A 20,266-nucleotide genomic window follows, 5' to 3' on the forward strand; every position below is an offset into this window, starting at 1 on the left:
TGAGTAGGAAGGAAACCTATTTATTATATGAATTTCCCTCAAAATTACACCTTACTAACATTCTGGGCTACTGGTTCTAAGAGATCATCTGACTGATTAGACAAAATATAATTCCTCATCTCTTGACATTTGTTTTTGCTTCAGAATTTGCTGAAAGAAATTCATTTAAATCTTCATCGAGTATTCATTTTCCTTCCATTATTTTGCTCTACCAGCATTGAATTATGATCTACATATATACTTGTTGCTTGTGCCACTTGATGTTCCCTTCATACAGATCTTATCATTTCTCAAGTGTGATCATAAAGTATTGAATAAAAGATATAATTGTTGCGATGCCTCTATAATACCTCCAACGGTCTGTTAATGAAAGAGATTTCATCTTTAGATTTACACTGGCTGGCAATCTAGACTTCATAGAAGCATTCTGCCCACAAATTAGTAATGACTCTATATCTTGGGTTGTAACACCTCATTCAGTAACTCCCAACAATATGATAAAAAAAAATCAAAATCAAAATTTTGGAAATGTTTTTTTAAGCAACCTGTTGCATATATGGAGCATAAACTATACCTAAGACAATCTTTTCCTAATGCATTTAACACAATAAATCAGCCATATGGGTCTAAATACTGATGTTGTACTTGCCATTCATAATCTTTAACATATATTACTACTTGTACGTGTTTCACTGCATGCTGCATATTCTGCTCCAAGAATTCTATTTTTAAGCAAATTTTCATGCCCTTTCTATGTGAATCTCTTGTAAGCAAACGATGACTAGTTCCTTTTCTTAATTCTCCATATAATTGTTCGTTTTAATTACATGATCAATTCCTTGCACGTTAAGAGAGGAAATCTTTATTTTATTGATTTCAACACCATACTAAAAATAATTTTATTTATTTATTTTCCAATATAAATTAATTGTTTCCATCCTACTTTCCCCACATTAGGGTTTATATATATTTATAATATGAACTGTTCTGAATACTGTGTTTTAATTGTTGTATCCCACCCTGGGACCTTAAGGCAAAGGGTGCCTAATAAATTGTAACAACAATAATATAGTTCTTCACTTCTTCACTTCAAACAACCACTCACTCTTTGTCCATTTCAACAAATTCCCCATCTATACTGGATGTCTCCTTCTCTTAAACAAATAGTAACAAATCTCAGATTTCTCTTCATTTTCAGAACCTGTGCACTTACATCAGCTAATGTTTCAATCTTTTCCCTTACATTTTTAATGCTTTTCCCATCGTTACTTTCTTTAAAAAAAACAGTGCCTTTTATCCCAAAACCTTTAAATTTTGCAAAAATAATATTGAGCTTATTTCTTGTATATCTTGAATTGATTCTGTAAGCTTGTTCAATACCTTGCTGTTTTAAATGTGCCACACAGATATTACTATAAAGAGAATATGCACTTTTGATTTAAAGAAAGCCTGCCTTGTATGTAACCCCATAACCTCGAACTGCAGCAAGAATATAGGGGGGAAACAGTGAAGATGTAATACCGTATTCACAATTCATCCCAGTATAATAGGCAAACTGGTACGCTCTCCTCATGCTGAATCTTGAAACATTCTCCAAGAGTAACTCAACATAAGGCGAATAAGAATAATAAAGCCATGAGATTATGAAAAATAATAATGTTATATTCCAGATATGTTTTGCCATGAATAACTATATCTTCTCTATGACTAATGTCTGTGGTTAATGGTGCTTCTGCCACAACATGGGATACGGGCATGTACTGGTGGACTCAAGAGACCCCTGTGCACTTAAGTATGTGACCAGAAAAGATGGACCACCATCCATAATGTGTGTGCCACCCACTTTTTTGGTCACAGCACCTTGTCACAGCCTTGCCTTGTCATAAGATTGTTCTCCGATATCTTTTACTGATATCAAACATTCGCTATGAGGGAATATGATGTAGCCACATTGCTGAGGTTTGGTCCTCTTATCCTGCCTCAGGATTCCACGAGAGGAGAAAAGAGCGCTATAAATGGGCTAAATAAATAAACTGTGGACAGGGGGATTTGAAAGAACTAAAATTCGTTATCAAAGTCTTGGAGTACATTGTCGATAAAAATGGAAGCTTATTCATAAACTATAATTTTCTGTACTGCACTTCATCATTCCAGTTACGAATACCTCCCAACACTTAAATAAAAATGCTCCCAGATTGCAGTTTATGGGCAGTAAGATTCTGCTTCATAGTTTCATCTAGTAGACCATGGAAAGCAGATGCATTTCAATACAGAAGGGCAACAGGAAATAGCCCCTCTGATTAATATTGTGTTCGCCTGGATGTTCGTGGCAAAGATTTGACACAAAATCTGTGCCTTACACTGATGTGATATGGATTTCCCCACCATTCTCTCTCCCATGCATCAATGTACTGTGAGTTATCATTGAAAAAGCAACTGCATGATCCTTGGTCAAGTGACAGATTTAATTCAGTTGTTATCAAGATGAAGAAATGAATGTGACATTGGTTGTAATAATTATGTTCAGTTGAAAGAAATTTAGAGGAGAGAAACCCTTAGTCTCTTAAACTGAAACTGCAGATAAGGGAAAGCCTGGCAGTTGTATATATCATTCTTCCAGTTTGTGCTTTTATTGCTCCTGACAGTCTTGAAAGGTGTTAAGGCGCATCATAGTCCAGGATTTTGCATTGTGTTTGGCTGGAAATCTGAATAAGAGGAATAACTCATCCGCTGTGTCACTGGGGAAGGAATGTAGCGTGAGGAAGGTAGTCATCATAGATTTGAAGGTTGTGGTGAAAAACAGTGACTTGGTTGAGGGAGACAGCGCTGGGTTTGTCACTCACCATCATGTTTTGGCCACTGCGTAAGTGGGCCGCTATGAGATATTTTGTGATTTTGCTGTCTTACATTGTTTTGATGATTGATTTATTGTATTAATGTGCTGTTTACTGTTTGGGGGGCATTGGAACGAAAAGAAAAAGATATGTAAACAATACTAAGGGGATGCCATCCTCCCCCACCTATCCCACACATCAGAACTCTGGGAAGGGTGATGAGATTGAGTCAGAAATCAGGGAGGCAGTCAAGAGAAAATTCACTGCGGTAATGGGTGACATCAGCTACTGGGTAAGTGCGCAGCGTGATTAACGAACAATGTTCAAGGAAGCTGTAGAAGCAAGGAAAGTTTCCACAATAAAGCTTAGAAAGTGAAACTCTTCCCAAAAGGAGAACAAAAAAGGAGCCCAGCTTTTCAGAAAACTAATGTGAGTTAGTGAAAGGCAGTTGAAGAAAGGAGCATATTATTTAAAATATTAAAGAAAGAAAAATGTGTTGTATCCAATGGTAGCACTGCGGTAGTGGAAAGCTTTCCTGATTGCAAATTGGGGTGGGGACTCTTGCCTTTGGTTGATTCTCCTTGTTTTCTGTAACCCTCTGCAGCCTTTCCTATCCCAACTCTTGGAAATAGGTTGTGAGAGGTAGGCAGAGGGAAAATGCGAAAATGAGTGCCCAGTGTTACCTGAGTGGATGTAAGTTCCTCTAGTCCAGGCATGTCCAACAGGTAGATCATCATTTATCGGTAGATCACTGGACATCTGTGGTAGATCACTGGTAGATCACTGGCTCCCCCCAAAGAAGCTCAACAACTTTGGATCCCCTAAAAAAAGCTCACTTTGACCTGAACCCCTTAAAAATGAGGCTTTCCTCCTCCCTAAAAGAAGCCCAACAACTTTGACCTGAACTCCCAAAAAAGGGGGTAGATCACTGCCAGTTTTAAACTCTCTGAGTAGATTGCAGTCTCTTGGGAGTTGGCCACCCCTGCTCTAGTCCAAAGCCAGTTTAAATACATTGGAAACAGGGAACCATCCAGGGATGCAATTGTACCAGGGGGTTTCCAAAAAGTTAAAGAATTGCTAAAGAGGGACAGGGAGATTGCTAAAACACTGAATGAATTTCTTGCATGAGTTTTCACTGTGAAAGAAGTTTGACAGATACCAGCACATGAACCATTGTGGGTTTGGTTATTAATTAATTTATTTTGCTTCCTTCCTTTTGTTTCTTTGTTGAAGAGTGCATCTAAAGAACTAAGTCAAATGACAGTGATGAGATGAAGTTTTTAGGATTAATTGACAAATGGAAAACCGATTTGGAACAGTAGGGTCTTGTGGTCTCTTCTAACTCTATGATTCTTTGAGGGTCCAAGTTTGTGAAATATAAATAAATAAATAAATGATTAATAAATGAACTCAAGCCACTGATAAATGAAGGTGGTAATTTTTTGGATGGTGCCATGCTATTCAGGATAGTGGAATCCATTGCAAACTGCAGAGTTCTAAAAGGCTCTCTCTAAATTGAGTGGATGGGGGAGGTCTTGGACTTTAGGGGTTTTTTTGCCTAGCATTCCTAGATTTGACATCCAGGACCTCTCCAACACATTTTCCATGGTAATGGGGTGGTGTTGTGTACTAGAAAGTATGTGTGATATCCACAACCTTCACACATGGCAGCTGGGTCACACTGTAAACATCGCTGTCCAAAGCCCATTTCCCAGACATGGAACCTTTCTCACTTCAATCCCCAGAGATGTTTTGTTGGCGCAAGAGGATGTAAGCTTCCAACAACCAGGGGTTTTCTCCATTCTTTCCCACTATGACCCTCTGCTTCTTCAAGGTCCTAATTTACTGGTACAGGGAATGAGGACCTTGAGAAATATTGTCAGCATGGGAATGAGCACCAACTGGAATCCAGCCTGAATCATTTTTTTTAAAAAAAAAATCTCCTGATTTCCTAAGCCTGCCGTTTTATAATCTTGAGAAACCAACTTGTTTTACTGAGCATTTATGCTTGGCACATATTAACAAATGCAGTAGTTCCTAAACTCTCCCACACACAATGGATCACTTGAGAATTGTGGGGAGTCTTGGAGGACCACTTTGTAATCTCTCTGCCCGTCGCAGTGATTGTAAAGTGCTGTGCTAGATGTGGTATGATTTTTAATTGTATATTTACAGACATGCCACAGCCCACCTGAATGTAGCTCATGGACCACTGTGTGTGTGGGGGGGGGGTCCTGTGGATCACAGTTGGGGAACCCCTGAGCCAATGCATGCTGCAAAGGAACGTTCGCTTGGAGACTGAAGAACTGAAATTGAGCCACGGGAATTTGTGTTCCTTCCTCCGGTTTCATGTGCAACATCCTTGCAGCTTGTAGCTTCTGGTAGTAATTTGCTCTGTCTTCCAAATGAGGAATTTTTTTCTACTGCTCATCTTTCAAGCCAGAATTGGAAAGCATCGTTTGTACTTTATAATTCCTGTTTGAAAGATGAGCGCTGACCATAATTTTCTGATTTACAGGTCGTGGCTGAGTATTATTAGCACTAAACAAGAAGTTGAAAATAAGCTGCATACGAGAGGCAATGGTTCATTTCCTATCAGGATCATTTGAACTGACTTTATACTGCTTCTTGCCTTTATTTCCATTTCTTTGGCATTATTTCCCTTCTGGATGGATGGTCCCATCACATCCTATATGTAAAATGGTTTTTAATGTATTTTTCCCATCATAGACACTCTTTCCTTTACCCCATCCTTCTCAGACTGTCTTGCCTTTCTATGTTTTGTTGTCTTATCCTTAGATTGTGATCCTGTGAACAAACGATTTTACTACGTTTAGTTGGTGCTGTATAAGCAACCATTTATATTATTATTTTAGGTCTAATTAACATGATCCATGCATAGGCAGCCCCTGAGATAATAACTTATATTGGGAGGTTACTCATAATGGTAACCTTGGGTACTTCTGGATACCTTTGTGTGAGAAATTTATTCCTGCACTCTTTGGTTACTATCCAATGCATGCTGAGATAGTGTTCTGGTGATCAAAGTGTATCTGGGCTTAGGTTTAACTTCAAGTAAACCTCTAGAAAATCCCACTCTTAATGGGTGGGAGAACAGGGCATACAATATTCATAAGTACTGCCCCCCTCCCCCCCAATCCATGATTTTTGTGAAAGCCATTCCTAAGGTTTAATTGAAGTGATGGGAGTTCAGAGATCCAGAATTTGCTAGATGATGTTAAGAACTGGAAAAACCTCAGGGGACCATTAAAACTGCTAGTGATAATCTAATAGTGATGTCTGCTTAGATGCTCAGAGGGTGTGATGGAAGCTTCATTGCTTTGGATTGTTAGAAATTATGAGACAGTTGTTATCCATTATTTAATATGATGAGACTGAAGTGGGCTGTTAAGAAGTTTTTACGTAATTGTTTTATTAAAATGGATCTAGGAGTACTGCATACATTAGTCACAGATTTATGTAGGCCGATAGCTGATAAGAGCCTCTACAAAAAAAATCAAAACAACTCCCAGGTCAAATTATATTCATATATTGTGAAACCTCAGGGTATTGTGTCCAAGCTTCTGTCTGCCCATCTCTGTGTATATTTCTACCCTGATCTTATGACACTCCCACTCTCATGACAATTCCATACTAGTTTCCAGCACAAATTGAGTCGGTAAGTAACAAAAAGACGAAGCCACAGGAACCCAACTATCAATAAAGTAGAAGTGATCATTACATAAACATGTCAACATATTTCAAGTATATGTATATAGTATACAAAATACAAATTATCCAAGATGTGGCTGTTACATAAACAAAAATGAAATCCTCCAAATATTATAGATAATGATTTGATTAATTCAAGGGGAAATTGATTAGTTCAGTTTGTATTCCAAGTTGAGTTTCAGCTTATTAAAAACAGAAAGTGGCACTGCAGAGCAACATCAGTTATAAGAATGCTATATAATTTTGTTGGAACGAGACACTTTTCATGTTTAACCTCACTTATAATGCAACATTAAAATAATCAACTTGGGTCAGGGAAGTTGGCATTCACATTTCATGTTTTAAAGTAGAAACTACAACTCACAGACATTTTTTGTATAATACTAAAATGCTGGTGTGTAATCATTGTGTAACTGTTGATTAGTTGGTGTTAGTTTAGAGGGGGGCGGACCTCGAGAGGACAAGCCTAAGTTTTTCCTTTTGTGCCTTCACTGAGTTTGGTGCTTGGGAAAATCATCTGGAACAGACATTACTTGGCATTTGTCATTTGTCCCTCCACTGGAGTGTGATGCTAACAGTGCTTACAGTTCAGCGCTACTCCTGTGTTTCATAAACATTTTGAAATGTTTCCTGGCAGAACTTTTGCAGTACTGCAAACTCCTTCTATTACCTTCATACAGGAACATTGCATTATAATTGGAACAGGGATGTGATGTGTGCAAATGGATCTTCTGCATGAGCACACGGCCACTTGATCAGCGCCATCTTTATGGGACAGTCAGAGTCAGGAACCTCGGAATAATTTTTTGGAGTGCATCAGCTGTAGAAATCGACTGCATTTTTGGTGTGACATTTTCTTCCCTTCAGCTGTTTAACAGATAATCATCAGCTTCTTTTCAGAGGGGTGAAAAACTAACATGAGTCTCTTATGGCACCTTTAAAGACTTACAAATGAGTTGTGGCATGCACTTTTGAGAACCAGTATATGCCACAATAAAAGTGCTGAACATTAAAGGTCCCATCATAATCTTCATTGTGCCGGCTTACTTCCTTTTCTTTAGATTCTGATCATTGTTCTTGCACATCAGCAACAACTCAGGGGACAGCTGTTTTTGCAGGAAGACTGCTGCTTGGGAATTCTGGGCAGGATTTGCCTAATGAGTTCCATCATCAGAGAGCCAGTGTATTGGCTTCGACTTATGCAACAGGGCTACCCACCTGTCCTCTCCCTGTGCGCCCACCAAACCTGACTCTGGTGGGGTCAGGGGAACCCCCAGAACAGCATGTGAAGGGCAGGGATCTGAAATGCTTCCATTGATGGAACAATGACCAGAGCACTATGTTGAGTTTCTCCCTCTATCTGAATATAACTGAGTCAGCGAAGCATATCCTCCAGATCACATAACCCGAATTGTGTCATTTTTCAACTTCACACTTTATGCTCTACAATCTGCACTTTAAGCACATTGAGTATCTGGAGGAGAGGAGGGGAGAATAGCAGTTACATCTTATTTCAGTGTGTTCATGTTTGTGGCCACTAGACAGCCACCCACAGGTTAGAGGTATGAAATTGCAGGGAATAGTTTTATCCTGGGAGAAGAATAGCTTGTTCAGGTTATGTGGCTTTTGTAAAAATGATACTCCAATTTATGTTGAGTAGTAGATCTGAAGGAGATCCAGATTTTAATTGGGTGTGTATTTCTACCTGCAACATCTGTTGGCTCATCCTGCCCTTAAGGCATGAGCTACTAGATCCCTTACTAAATCTGAAGAAATTTTATTACTTCTGAGTCATCAGGGTAGAGCACTGGTTTCTGTTCTTTATAAGGAGACTTGATTTTTTTATGGGCCCGTTAGAAGGTCTCGAACTTAGCTGGGAGAAGGACCTACACGTGAAAATATATTTTTCTAAGTGGAATGCAATATGGGCATCTAAACCCTATAAAGAAACCTCTTGCGGAAGGGAATGCTTCTGAAAAGTTCTACATAGTTAGTACAAAGAATGTGACTATTTGGAGAATGCAAAGGTAAATGTGAAAATAGAGATTTAAAGAAGTCAAATTGTGGTGGAGGGAAACTGTGGAGGGGGGAGTACTATATGATAAGTATATAATATCTGTTTTTAGTGTTTTGGGTTGTATCTTTTCAACCTCTTTTCTTTCTTTTTTGTTGTTGTTTTGTTTTTCTGTATTATTTAAACAAAACTAACTAAACTAAACTAAGCTAAAGAAAAGTTCTACATAGTTGGCACTGTGCTGCTGTGTTGCTTTCTCTCATATGACATCAAATAAGACAGGGGTCAGCAAACTTTTTCAGCAGGAGGCCGGTCCACTGTCCCTCAGACCTTGGGGGGGGGGCTGGACTATATATTGGGGGGGGGATGAACAAATTCCTATGCCCCACAAATAATCCAGAGATGTATTGTAAATAAAAGCACACATTCTATTCATGTAAAAACACCAGGCAAGCCCACAAATAATCCAGAGATGGATTTTAAATAATAGGACACATTCTACTCATGTAAAAACACACTGATTCCCGGACTGTCCGTGGGCCGGATTGAGAAGGCGATTGGGCCGGATCCAGCCCCCGGACCTTAGTTTGCCTACCCATGAAATAAGTCATAGGATTGTTGGCATGGTTGTGGTAGCAGGGGTACATTTTCCCATTTATGGTGGCGATGCCCTCTGCCATCAAAATTTTGGATTCATGTTTTCAAAGTAATATTTTTTTAAATTAAATGTGACATGCAAGCCTCCCCACAACTTGCTCCTTTAATTCCGAGGGGTGATCAAACAGCGAGTTTCCAATCTAAGAACCGTCTTACGTGGGTAATCTCTCTGCAGTTAGATCTTCTTTGGCCCATAGATGGAAGTCACTGCACCATCCCCACCCCCCACCCCATGGAAGCTGAAGCTTCCATGCACCTTTCAGAGGCCGGTTCAAGAACAGTGTTAACAGTAATCCAGGCTGTGTATGACCGGAAGATATGTGACAAGTGGCTAGATCTGTTTTTATCCAGAATGGGGCATAACTGGCACACTAGGAGAAGCTGTAGAAAAGCACTGCTAGCCTTGGTTGCTTCACGTCACCCAGGAGCAAGGCTGGATCCAGAAGAAATCTCAAGCTGTGGACCTGGTCTTTGATGGGGACTGCAACCCAAGTCTGAACAGGACGTACCCCCCCTCCCAGTTTGGCTTTTTTAATTGACAGTCCGATATAAATTAGAAATTAGGAGTGCGGGATCAAAATAGTAGATATTGCAAATTGCTGAATGTGATATGTGTTGATTTCATGCATGGCGTGTTGATTTGGTGATGCTGCAGATGCAGTTAACCTGCCTAGCAGTTGATCTCGGTAGAAAATGACAAAGGGCATCTCTGGATGCACTTGGCAGATGCCTCTTGAACAATAACATCATTTTGCATTAATCTGCTATGTGGCTGTCCTGAAAATTAGGGTACAAAGCAAAGTTATGCAATACATTTGACATTGTCCATTAGGACACCTGCAGTTTGTTTACTAGATGGGATGGATTTGGCATGCGAAAAGGTTTTTTATGTAACTTTCCTGGAGTCCTTTTCCTCACTATTGTTCATTCATTATTGCATCTCTTCTCCATATGCTGAAGTTACTGGATGGGTTTTCTGCTAGTTTTGTTTTGTCTGTATGGCTGCAAATATTATTCCGGTGATGCTCATTTCATTATTATTTATGGCCTGCCTGAGTAATGTTATTACTGTTGATTACTCACAATAGGTTATTTCATCAAACTGTTTTCAGAACGCTTGAGGGGTGGGGGAGAGAGAGAGGTGCCATTCCATAATTAATGCAGCCAGCGTGATTTGTAGTGTTGTGTGGTTGATGTCTTTGTTGTTTCCCTCCCTTCAATATACAGAAAGAAATAAACACTTGAATTCTTCTTGTTTAGTTTCTAATGGCTGTGCTGTCAAAAGAGTAACCTTTTCCCAAGCCTTTTCTTTTCAGGCTACAATTAATAAATTGTAAGGAGCAGGCTGATTTCACAGATTTTTAAAGCACATAATTCAAAGTGTGGGTTGTAGCCAACATTAGTTATATTCAAAGTATGTTCATTGAAGAAGAAGAAGAAGAAGAAGAGGAAGAGAAGGAGGAGGAGGAGTTTGGATTTGATATCCCGCTTTATCGCTACCCTAAGTAGTCTCAAAGCGGCTAACATTCTCCTTTACCTTCCTCACCCTGTGAGGTGAGTGAGGCTGAGATACTTCAGAGAAGTGTGACTAGCCCAAGGTCACCCAGCAGCTGCATGTGGAGGTGCGGGGACGCGAACCCGGTTCACCAGATTACGAGTCTACCGCTCTTCACCACTACACCACACTGGCTCTCATTGAAACAAATGGACATGGCCGACTAATTTCAAGTCGGTCTATTTTGAGTCAAATGTAGTTGGCTACAACCTGTTGTGTTTTACCACTGTATGTACTCGGCAGGGAGCTGCTACAAGGCAGACCTCTGTGCTCATGTAATACATTTAGCTGTGAATCCTTCATTGCAGGGGTTTGGACTAGATGACCTAGATGACTAGGGTCCCTTCCTTCAGTTCTATGATTCCGTGTATGCGCTGTTTCCCCCCCACTCCACAGGCATGCTACAGATTTAAGATGTGTAAGCATTTTAAAACATAGTATGTGACAAAAACAACTCTAAAGTCTTGTTCACACATGCATACAGATAACCAGGCAGCTGGTGATTGATAGCTGAATATGTGCACCAGACCGCTTGTTTGAGGTAGATAAGAAATAATATGGAAGTTTTTTCTTTGGTGTTTAATCTGCAGTGTTTGATTCACACACGCACACAAGTCACAGCCTGCTACATTCACCAATTGATATATTTGCATGTGTGTGCAAACCTGCCCTTAGATACAGATCCATCCCATGATACGCAGCCCAGATTCATCACTCCTTCATGCGCTGTGCTTAATGTCTGTTTATTTTTATCCTGGCTTCACCGCCTTCCCCCAAGATGTTTTTGTTTGGTTGGCCTTACTCTGAAATTTCTATTGGGTGACTTAATACCTGCCAAGACCAAGGTTTGGATTCCTTTATTTCTTCAGTCATCACTGATGAATCACTGAAAATCTGACAACAAAGTGGGAAGCTCATACCTTACATGGCCTTCGGCTTTCATGATTTATCCGCAACAGTAAGACGAAGAAACAAGAACTTTGAAGTCAGTATTTGACAAATCAAGGAGGACCTTTTGTTCAAACATTTCTTCTTCTGAGATGTGTTTTGATTTTAAGCCTTTAAACATTTTGTAAATGCTCTTGGAATCCTTATGAGTTAAAGAAAACAATGGATTTCAACCTTTCTGTAATGCTGCATTCTTTATGATACTCGTAAACATCTTAGTCTATGAGCCTTTCCTTATAAATCAAACACATCAAATTGGTTGGGCAATTTCATCAGCGTAATTTTCTAGCCATAACTCTGCAAGCAAGTGAAGTTACAAGTAATTATTTTCATGTTGTCATATTATTAAAACATAAAGGAGGGTACAACATAGTTTAATGAGAAAATGTTTATGCACCCTTTTCACATCATAAAGGCATGCACATTTTAAGGGATTTGAGTGGGTATCTTATTTTGCACTTTATTGTCAGCTATTATGTAATTTGGTTGGGTTCTAGAGATGACCTCCTTATAAACAACAACAACATTGTGATCCACTCTCTTTCTTTCTAATAACCGTTAGCACAAGCCAGATTTCTTCTGGTACCATTATGCACAAAGTTACATGGCAAGAAGTTCACTCATTTCTTCAATTCCTACAATAATCTAGCTCTACTCTGTGAAATTGTCTTGAACATCAGTGTTACTCCCTAAGTAAATAAAAGTGAAGTTCAAAAGTAAATATCCAGAAAAAAAGTTTCAAACTTGATGTTTAGTGCTATTTTAAGTTTTCATTTCAAGCAGGTATGAGAGAGTCGGATGGAAACTTGAGGGTTGACAGTTGAACTTGCATTTAAAACTAGCCGGTGCCACAGAGTTGTCATCCAAAGATGCATGCGAGCTAGGTGGAACCTAGGTAATTAATAATGGGTAATTAATAATGTTAATTACCCAGTTGAAGGAATGCAGGGAGGACCTTGGTTTAAGAGTCTGAGGGATAAAGTAAGTGTGCCTAGCTTATTCTCCAGGGCCATTGTTGAATAGGCTAACTGAGCTGGTGTAGCTTATCAATGTTTTTGAACTTTGTTTACAAGCAAAATGAGTTAATTTCTGTTTCCTTGAGTTTATACATTAACTTCGTGTTTCATAGCGACAATGAGCTTTTATGTGCTTGTTCTGACACAGAGGAAGAAAAATGAAGTCTTTTTTTAGTCATGCAAGAAATATGTGCCACTAAATTTGCATGACTCCCAACTGTTTTCCTAAGATTACCTCTAGAGGTTAGTCCCAGCTCCTGGTTTCACTTCATTAGTCGCTCTTCGGGATGTCAACAGTATTTTTCAGACTGAGTACCCTGTCAGTGAAATGGGCCCTCTAACCCACTCACAAAAAAGATGCAGATTTGCAAAAGCTTTGTGTGTACTTTGTGTCATAAGCAAAGCTTGCCCTGTTTTTCAGGTGGAACAGAAGGCCCAAAAATAAATCAGTGGTCACACATGTCTGACAGACAGAATGTGAACAGATGAAGCCTTCCCCATAATTGGATTTCCATATCAGGAAATGCTTAACCCAGCTAGCATGGTCAGAAATCAGGGGTGATGGGACTTGTTGTCCAACAACACCTGGAAGGCCACACACTCTCAATCTCTGAACTGCACTATTAATTAAAAATAACAGAAGAAACCTAAGTGTGCAAAGAGAGGAAAAGGACAGACAACTGAAAACATGAGCACAGGGCTCATTTATATAGTGGTAAAGTTTAGTTTGGCATTGCATTTCAACTGACCCAATGTATGTGACTGTGTCTAAAATATATATTAGAATATATTTTTGACTTAAAATTATTGGAAGCTGCCAAGATCTTATTTTTCTCTTAAGTCTACCAAAGTTGTTGTGATGCCTTTTCTCTCAATTAGGGTGAAAAACACAGATGCAAGTAAATGCACATATTAAATCAAAAGCTAAAAATCTGTTAGGCTTGAGAGTTGATTTGAGAACACTGCTAAGCAATTCCAGGTGTGCTGGAATCAAGATTCAGAGTACTGCATTGCAAGGTGAAGTAAATAATGTTTGACATAAATTTAAGTTTATTCATATTCCATATGTGGCCATGCCTATTTTTTGTTATAGCCTGTTTCTCTTTCTGCTTAGAAATAAAATGACAAGTGAGAGACTCCAGGAATATCGAGGAATAAACAGTATGCTTGTTGGAACCACTCCAGACAACTGAATGATCAGGTTACTTTTTAGGAGCCAGCTGGACATCACACAGTTGATATGGTCTAATGCTGATAGGACATGTACTGCATGTTTTTCAGCGCTTCTCATGATATGCTGTAGAGACAATGTGCTGCCCACCTTATATTGTTGGACTCCAACTCCCATTAGCACTAGCCAGCATGGCAGGTGGTCAGGAATTATGAGAACAGTAATTTAGTGACATCTGGGGGGCATAATGTTGTCTATGTCTGCTTCTTTGCCATCAAAAGCATGGGGGCAGGGAGGAAAGAAGAAGAAGAGTTTGGATTTGATATCCCGCTTTATCACTACCCGAAGGAGTCTCAAAGCAGCTAACATTCTCCTTTCCCTTCCTCCCCCACAACAAACACTCTGTGAGGTGAGTGGGGCTGAGAGACTTCGGAGAAGTGTGACTAGCCCAAGGTCACCCAGTAGCTGCATGTGTAGGAGCGGGGACGCGAACCCGGTTCACCAGATTACGAGTCTACTGCTCTTTAACCACTACACCACACTGGCTCACACTGGAAGGAGGAAACAGTGCTTGTATTATATGGCTGATGGTAGGGCCGGCCTGCTCATGAGGCAAGGCGACTTGCCTCAGGCAGCAGGATCCACAGGCAGCAGAACCCAATGCAGATCTTTTTCCGTTTTTGTTTTCCCCTTGTTCCTGATGTAGATCTTCACTCCCCCCTTCTCTGGTAGGCAAGGAGCACCATTTTGTGGCTTGCCCCAGGTGCCAAAATGTCTTGGGGTGGCACTGGCTGGTGGAGATGAGTGACAGCGAACTGCATCCTTGCCATGGGCACAAATAGCCACACATGTGCCAGTATGAACTAGTCAGGAAAAAACTGCGCTAAGCAGGCCTTCATCTCTTCAAGACCAAGTGGTCTTTGAGTCATTTACTATCAGCCTCAGTTTTATAGAATATCACCAAACCTGACAGCTTCTCTTCTGTTCTCCTCCAGTGACTTTGTACTTGTCGTTTAAAGACTGCTTTTATTAAGTAGATTTTCCCCATGTATTTTCTCAGCTATATAAATTAAGCTTCTTGAACTGATATCTATAGCTTCTGCTCCATAATCCCCAAAGCGGCTTTGTTCTTTTCTGAATCTTATTTTCGGGTACAGTTTTCATGTGGAGTCGCCCTCTTCAGGATGGAATCTTAAGCTAAAATAAGACGAGAAGAGAAATAGTGAGGTATTTAGTATATCGTGGCCTTAAGAGTAATTCATGATATAGCTTCTGTCATTTCGAGACAGGCCACTGTTCTCATACAAATTAAACATTGACAGAATGCACAGCCATTGTACCATCCTTGTTTAGTACTGAATATAGTGGTACCTTGGGTTAAGTACTTAATTCGTTCTGGAGGTCCGTTCTTAACCAGAAACTGTTCTTAACCTGAAGCACCACTTTAGCTAATGGGGCCTCCTGCTGCCACTGCGCAGCCGCTGCACGATTTCTGTTCTCATCCTGAAGCAAAGTTCTTAACCCGAGGTAATATTTCTGGGTTAACGGAGTCTGTAACCTGAAGCGTATGTAACCCGAGGTACCACTGTACTGTTTTCAGAATTTCACTGGTGTGGCTGGGTTCACCCGTGTGAAACACCAACTTTAAACCAGCTGCCTGTTTGCTTCTGGACCTTGTGTGGCTTATTACCAAAATCCTTGACAGGAGAGTCTGAGATCTTTCTCAGTGGTGGTGCCTCAGTTATGGAATGCCCTTCTCAAAGTGATTGCTCTGGCACCAACACGGCTATAATTTGGGTGCAGCACAGTAAGTTTTATTTACTCATGCATTTTAATGAATTTACACGTGGTTATGGGTTGCTGTTGCTGCTGTTTTTTGATTGGAGGCATCCTTGTGGGGCAGGCTTCCAGCAGGACAGCACTTTCTGTTTTGCCTCAAGCGGTGAAACAGGACCCACCACCCCTGCTTCCAGTAGTATTGTGTCTTATTTTGTAGTAGTGTCAGTTTTAATATGCATCTACTTGCCATTAACAGAGTTCATTTGACCAGTTTCTGAACTTCTTCAATCCCATTATGGGGATCACTTGCCCTACACACCTGATTTCTCTTCCTGCAATGCAGACACTTTCTAAGTGTTTGCAAGCATTAATTTCTAGAGTGTCGCAGAAAGCTTAAAAGGGTAGTGTTGGCTGCGTGAGAATCAAACATTCCTGGTTTTACAGAAATGGCAGATTTTCTACAGAAGAGCAAAACGAGATAAGACTACGGCCACAGTTTTGGAGCATTTTGCTATAATAGGAATGGAATGAGATACATGTGGATGTCAGCCTCCCACCTGCCGTATTCCTTTTATAGCAACTTACTTAATTCATTGTGGGCAAGTTTGTGTTTTGATTAAGGATTGCATGTTGGAGCAGGCAGTGTAAATACTTTGGGAGGAATAGGTGGCCCAAATCTTAAATAGCAGGGCCTCAAACACATATTTATGTGTTTCATACATACTCTCTTGAGCTTGTATTCTGCCCATTTTGATTTGTTTCCAACTTGACTCCTTCCTTTCTCCCATCAGTTGTTGCTGTAGTAATGCTAATATGTAATATTACAGATTTATTTCTTTTTAAACAGCACTACTTTATTGCTCTCCAGTGAATATATGCTTCGACCCTGTAGGATCTGTTCTATATCTAATATAACTGAAAACTTGGTAGAAGCCAATGCTCCTGAACTGATACCAAAAATAATTCTTGAAAGCGAAATGGAAAAGGAGTAAGTTAATGAAGAGAGAGTGAAGGCATTATTGATCATGATTGGATTCAGAAGCAGCAGCTATTAGATTCAGTAAAAGAACTGAAATTTAATGATGAATGTGAATGAAAGGTTAGAGTCAGTGTGCATAAAAATAACAGAGATTTTGTTTTGTCCTCCTTTGGTTCTTCTCCCATTTATATAGTTTTCTTCTTTGAAGTAGTCCATAATTCAAGACAAAGAAGATTAAAGGAAGCAGACTAGTTACACCAGTGTAGTAATGTGCAATCTTTTCATGTTTCCTTGTGGGGGAAGGCCCATTAAATTCAACATGGCATTGCTTCTGTGTAATCTCACCTTGGATTGGGCAGTGTTAGAGATGAATATGAAGAGTAATATGTCAGTCAGTTGTACAGTGGTGCCCCGCAAGATGAATGCCTCACAAGAAGGAAAACCCGCTAGACGAAAGGGTTTTCTGTTTTGGAGCTGCTTCACAAAACAAATTTCCTATGGGCTTGCTTCGCAAGACGAAAATGTCTTGCGAGTTCTTGCGGGTGTTTTTTCCTCCCCCCCCCCTTTTCCCAAGCCACTAAGCCGCTTAACAGCTGATCCGCTAAGCTGCTTATCAGCTGATCCGCTAAGCCGCTGATCCGCTAAGCCGCTTATCAGCTGATCCGCTAAGCCCGCTAAGCCGCTAATAGCGCTAATCTGCTAAGGTGCTTAATGGGCTTGCTTCGCAAGATGAAAAAAACCGCAAGACGAAGAGACTCGCGGAACGGATTCTTTTCGTCTTGCGAGGCACCACTGTAGTATGTAATATGTGGACTTTCCACCTGATAAAAAATATTCTCTGAACTGTTGCACTAGTTCTTAGATTCAGTGGAACCTCGTGTTATGTACTGTCGTCCTTGCGAATGCTTCGGGTTACGAGCTCCACTAACCCGGAAGTAGATGCCCCTAGCTGTGACCTTTGCCCCGGGATGCGAGTGGAAGTCACATGCTGGCAGAGCGGCAGCAGTGGGAGGCGCCATTAGCGAAAGCCTGCCTTGTGTTACGAGTGGTTTTGGCTTAAGAATGGACCCCTGGAACGAATTAAGTTCGTAACCGGAGGTACCACTGTACAGTTTGTAGCCAGTGACCAGAAAGAGTTCAAGGAGAGCAATAGCCAAAAATTAGTGGTCTCTCAGCAGAACTAATGCAGGGACATAGTATGAGCCCCTGCTGGATCAGGCCAAAGGTCTTATCTAGTCAATTCTCACAGTAGCCAAGCAGATAAGAAGGACCTGTGCACAACTCACTTGTGGTTCCCAGCGACCAGTATTGGGAGGTTTCCTGCCTCAGACAGTGGAACGTAGCCATCATGGCTCATAACTATCGATAACCACATCCTCCATGAATTTTTCCAGTCTTCTTTGAAAGATATCCAAGTTGGTGGTCATCGCTACAAACTGTGGGAGTTGTTGTGTAGATACATAAAAATATATATGCTCAGACTCGCACTCTCTCTTTTAAAAAAACACACCTTTACTTTAATACAGTGGAATCTCAGGTTGCGAACGTGATCTGTGCAGGAGGCACGTTTGCAACCCGCAGTACCATGTCTGCGTAAGCGCGGGTTGTGATTCGGTGCTTCTGCGCATGCGCAAAGCATAATGTAGTGTTTTTGCGCATGCGCGAGCGCCGAAACCCAGAAGTAACCTGTTCCGGTACTTCTGGGTGTGGCACGGTGTGCAATCCGAAAGCACGTAACCTGAAGCATCTGTAACCTGAGGTACCACTGTAAACATATACAGTGGGGCCTCGCAAGACGAAAAGAATCCGTTCTGTGATTCTCTTCGTCTAGCGGTTTTTTCGTCTTGCGAAGCAAGCCCATTGACGGATTAGTGCTATTAGCACTATTAGCGGCTTTTAGCGGCTTATCTGCTGATCGGATCAGCTGATAAGCGGCTTAGAAAAAGGGGGGGAGGGAAAAAACCCAGCAGGAACTCGCAAGACATTGTCGTCTTGCGAAGCAAGCCCATAGGAGATTCGTTTTGCGAAGCACCTCCAAAACGGAAAACCCTTTCGTCTAGCGGGTTTTCCGTCTTGCGAGGCATTCGTCTTGTGGGGCACCACTGTAACTGAGAAGACTATATTTACAATCTCGTGCTTATTCCCTTTGTTCCTTTAAGAGAGCTCCTGCACAGATTTCTCCCTATTAACATTTAGGGATCTTCCTCTGTCTATTTCACTTCAGACAGCTCACACTAGCCACACACTGTCTTCAGCAGTATCCTAAGAAGTCTCTCTCAGCAGCCATTCTCCCTCTTACACACAGAGAGATAACAGAAAACAGTTAAAAGTGACAGTTGCTAGAATAACAGTCACAACAGAATGTAAAGCCTCCCTCATGTGACTCATGGTCAGTCAATCACATGAGAGCTATTGCCAAAGGGGGGGGGGACCATTCTAAAAATACACAGCGATTCAACATAATTAAACATTCCCATTTCAGGAAATCAAACCATTATCCTTAACAGGAATGGGTTCCATAGTTTAAATCTGCTGTGTGAAGAAGTACAGTACTTTCTTTTGAATCTTCCAGCATTCAACATTATTGGATGGCCCTGGATTATTGTGTTATGAGATGGTACAATTTCTCCCTATCCATTCCTCTACATCATGCATGCATTTTATGCAACTCCACATTTTATGTTGCCATCATCCCTCAGTTGCCCTTTTTTCTAAACTAAAAAGTCCCAAATGTTGTAACCTTTCTTCATAGGGGCGTTGTTCAAACCCCTTGATAATTTTGGTTGCCCTTTTTCTGCACTGTTTCGTCCCATCTCTTCCTCTGTTATGTAGCCTGATGGAATCATTGCTGCCATACAGCATCCTGTCCCTCTGCCATAGCTTAGTGGAATATTGTTAAATTGTTTGCTAATTTTACATTAAACATAACTATCTCATTTAATACTAATATACAGTATTTCCCGATTTCTCTTTTTAATTCCATCTGAATTTTTATCAGACTTTTAAAATGATGAATGCCAGTAGCCAAATTTTTTTTCTTTATCTTCTCTAATACCCTCTAATAATATACATCTGGTCCTAGAGATTTGTTACTTTTAAGTCTCACTAGATTGTTTTCTTTCTGCTTCACTCGTCCTTGAAATCCAGAGGAATACTGGTTAAAACACTGGCATGCTTTTGAATAAAAGGTATTTGGAATACATTCCAGTTAGGTTTTTAGCTTTCCGGGTTTCCTGATGTTTTTTCTTCTCTTCTTACTGCAAGAATAGTTTTTGTGGTTTGGGTTCCCTTGTAATTCTCCATTAGGAACTGGTAAAATAGCAAACATGAGGAGCCAGATATGGACTTAATACCATTTTCCAGCTAAGAATCACGACAAATTACCATATTTTTCTGTCTATAAGACACCCCCTATTTTGGGGGACTCCGATTTAAGAAAACGGGGGGAGATCTATCTGTGTATAAGATGCCCCCAAATTTTGTACATTATTTTTAGGGGGGAAACCTTATACATGGAAAAATACGGCAATTAAAACCATGAGCCATATGGTTTTAATTCTCTCTGTGTGTGCTCCTTGTGC

At 40.4% G+C, this 20,266-nt stretch overlaps 1 protein-coding gene and 1 long non-coding RNA gene across 2 annotated transcripts in view; one reads left to right on the forward strand and one right to left on the reverse strand.

The window, feature by feature from the left end:
- KLHL29 (kelch like family member 29) overlaps nucleotides 1-20,266 on the forward strand; it is a 431,347-nt gene that overhangs the window by 161,414 nt on the left and 249,667 nt on the right. The window lies entirely within an intron of this gene.
- Nucleotides 14,467-20,158, reverse strand: LOC308584490. The gene is made up of 3 exons (XR_014006833.1): nucleotides 18,813-20,158; nucleotides 17,972-18,121; nucleotides 14,467-15,124 (listed from the first exon to the last, which is right to left on the reverse strand). It is a non-coding gene; the product is annotated as an uncharacterized lncRNA (long non-coding RNA).

The sequence above is a fragment of the Podarcis bocagei genome, assembly GCF_964188305.1.
Source record: "Podarcis bocagei genome assembly, chromosome: 3".
NCBI classification, from domain to species: Eukaryota; Metazoa; Chordata; class Lepidosauria; order Squamata; family Lacertidae; genus Podarcis; species Podarcis bocagei.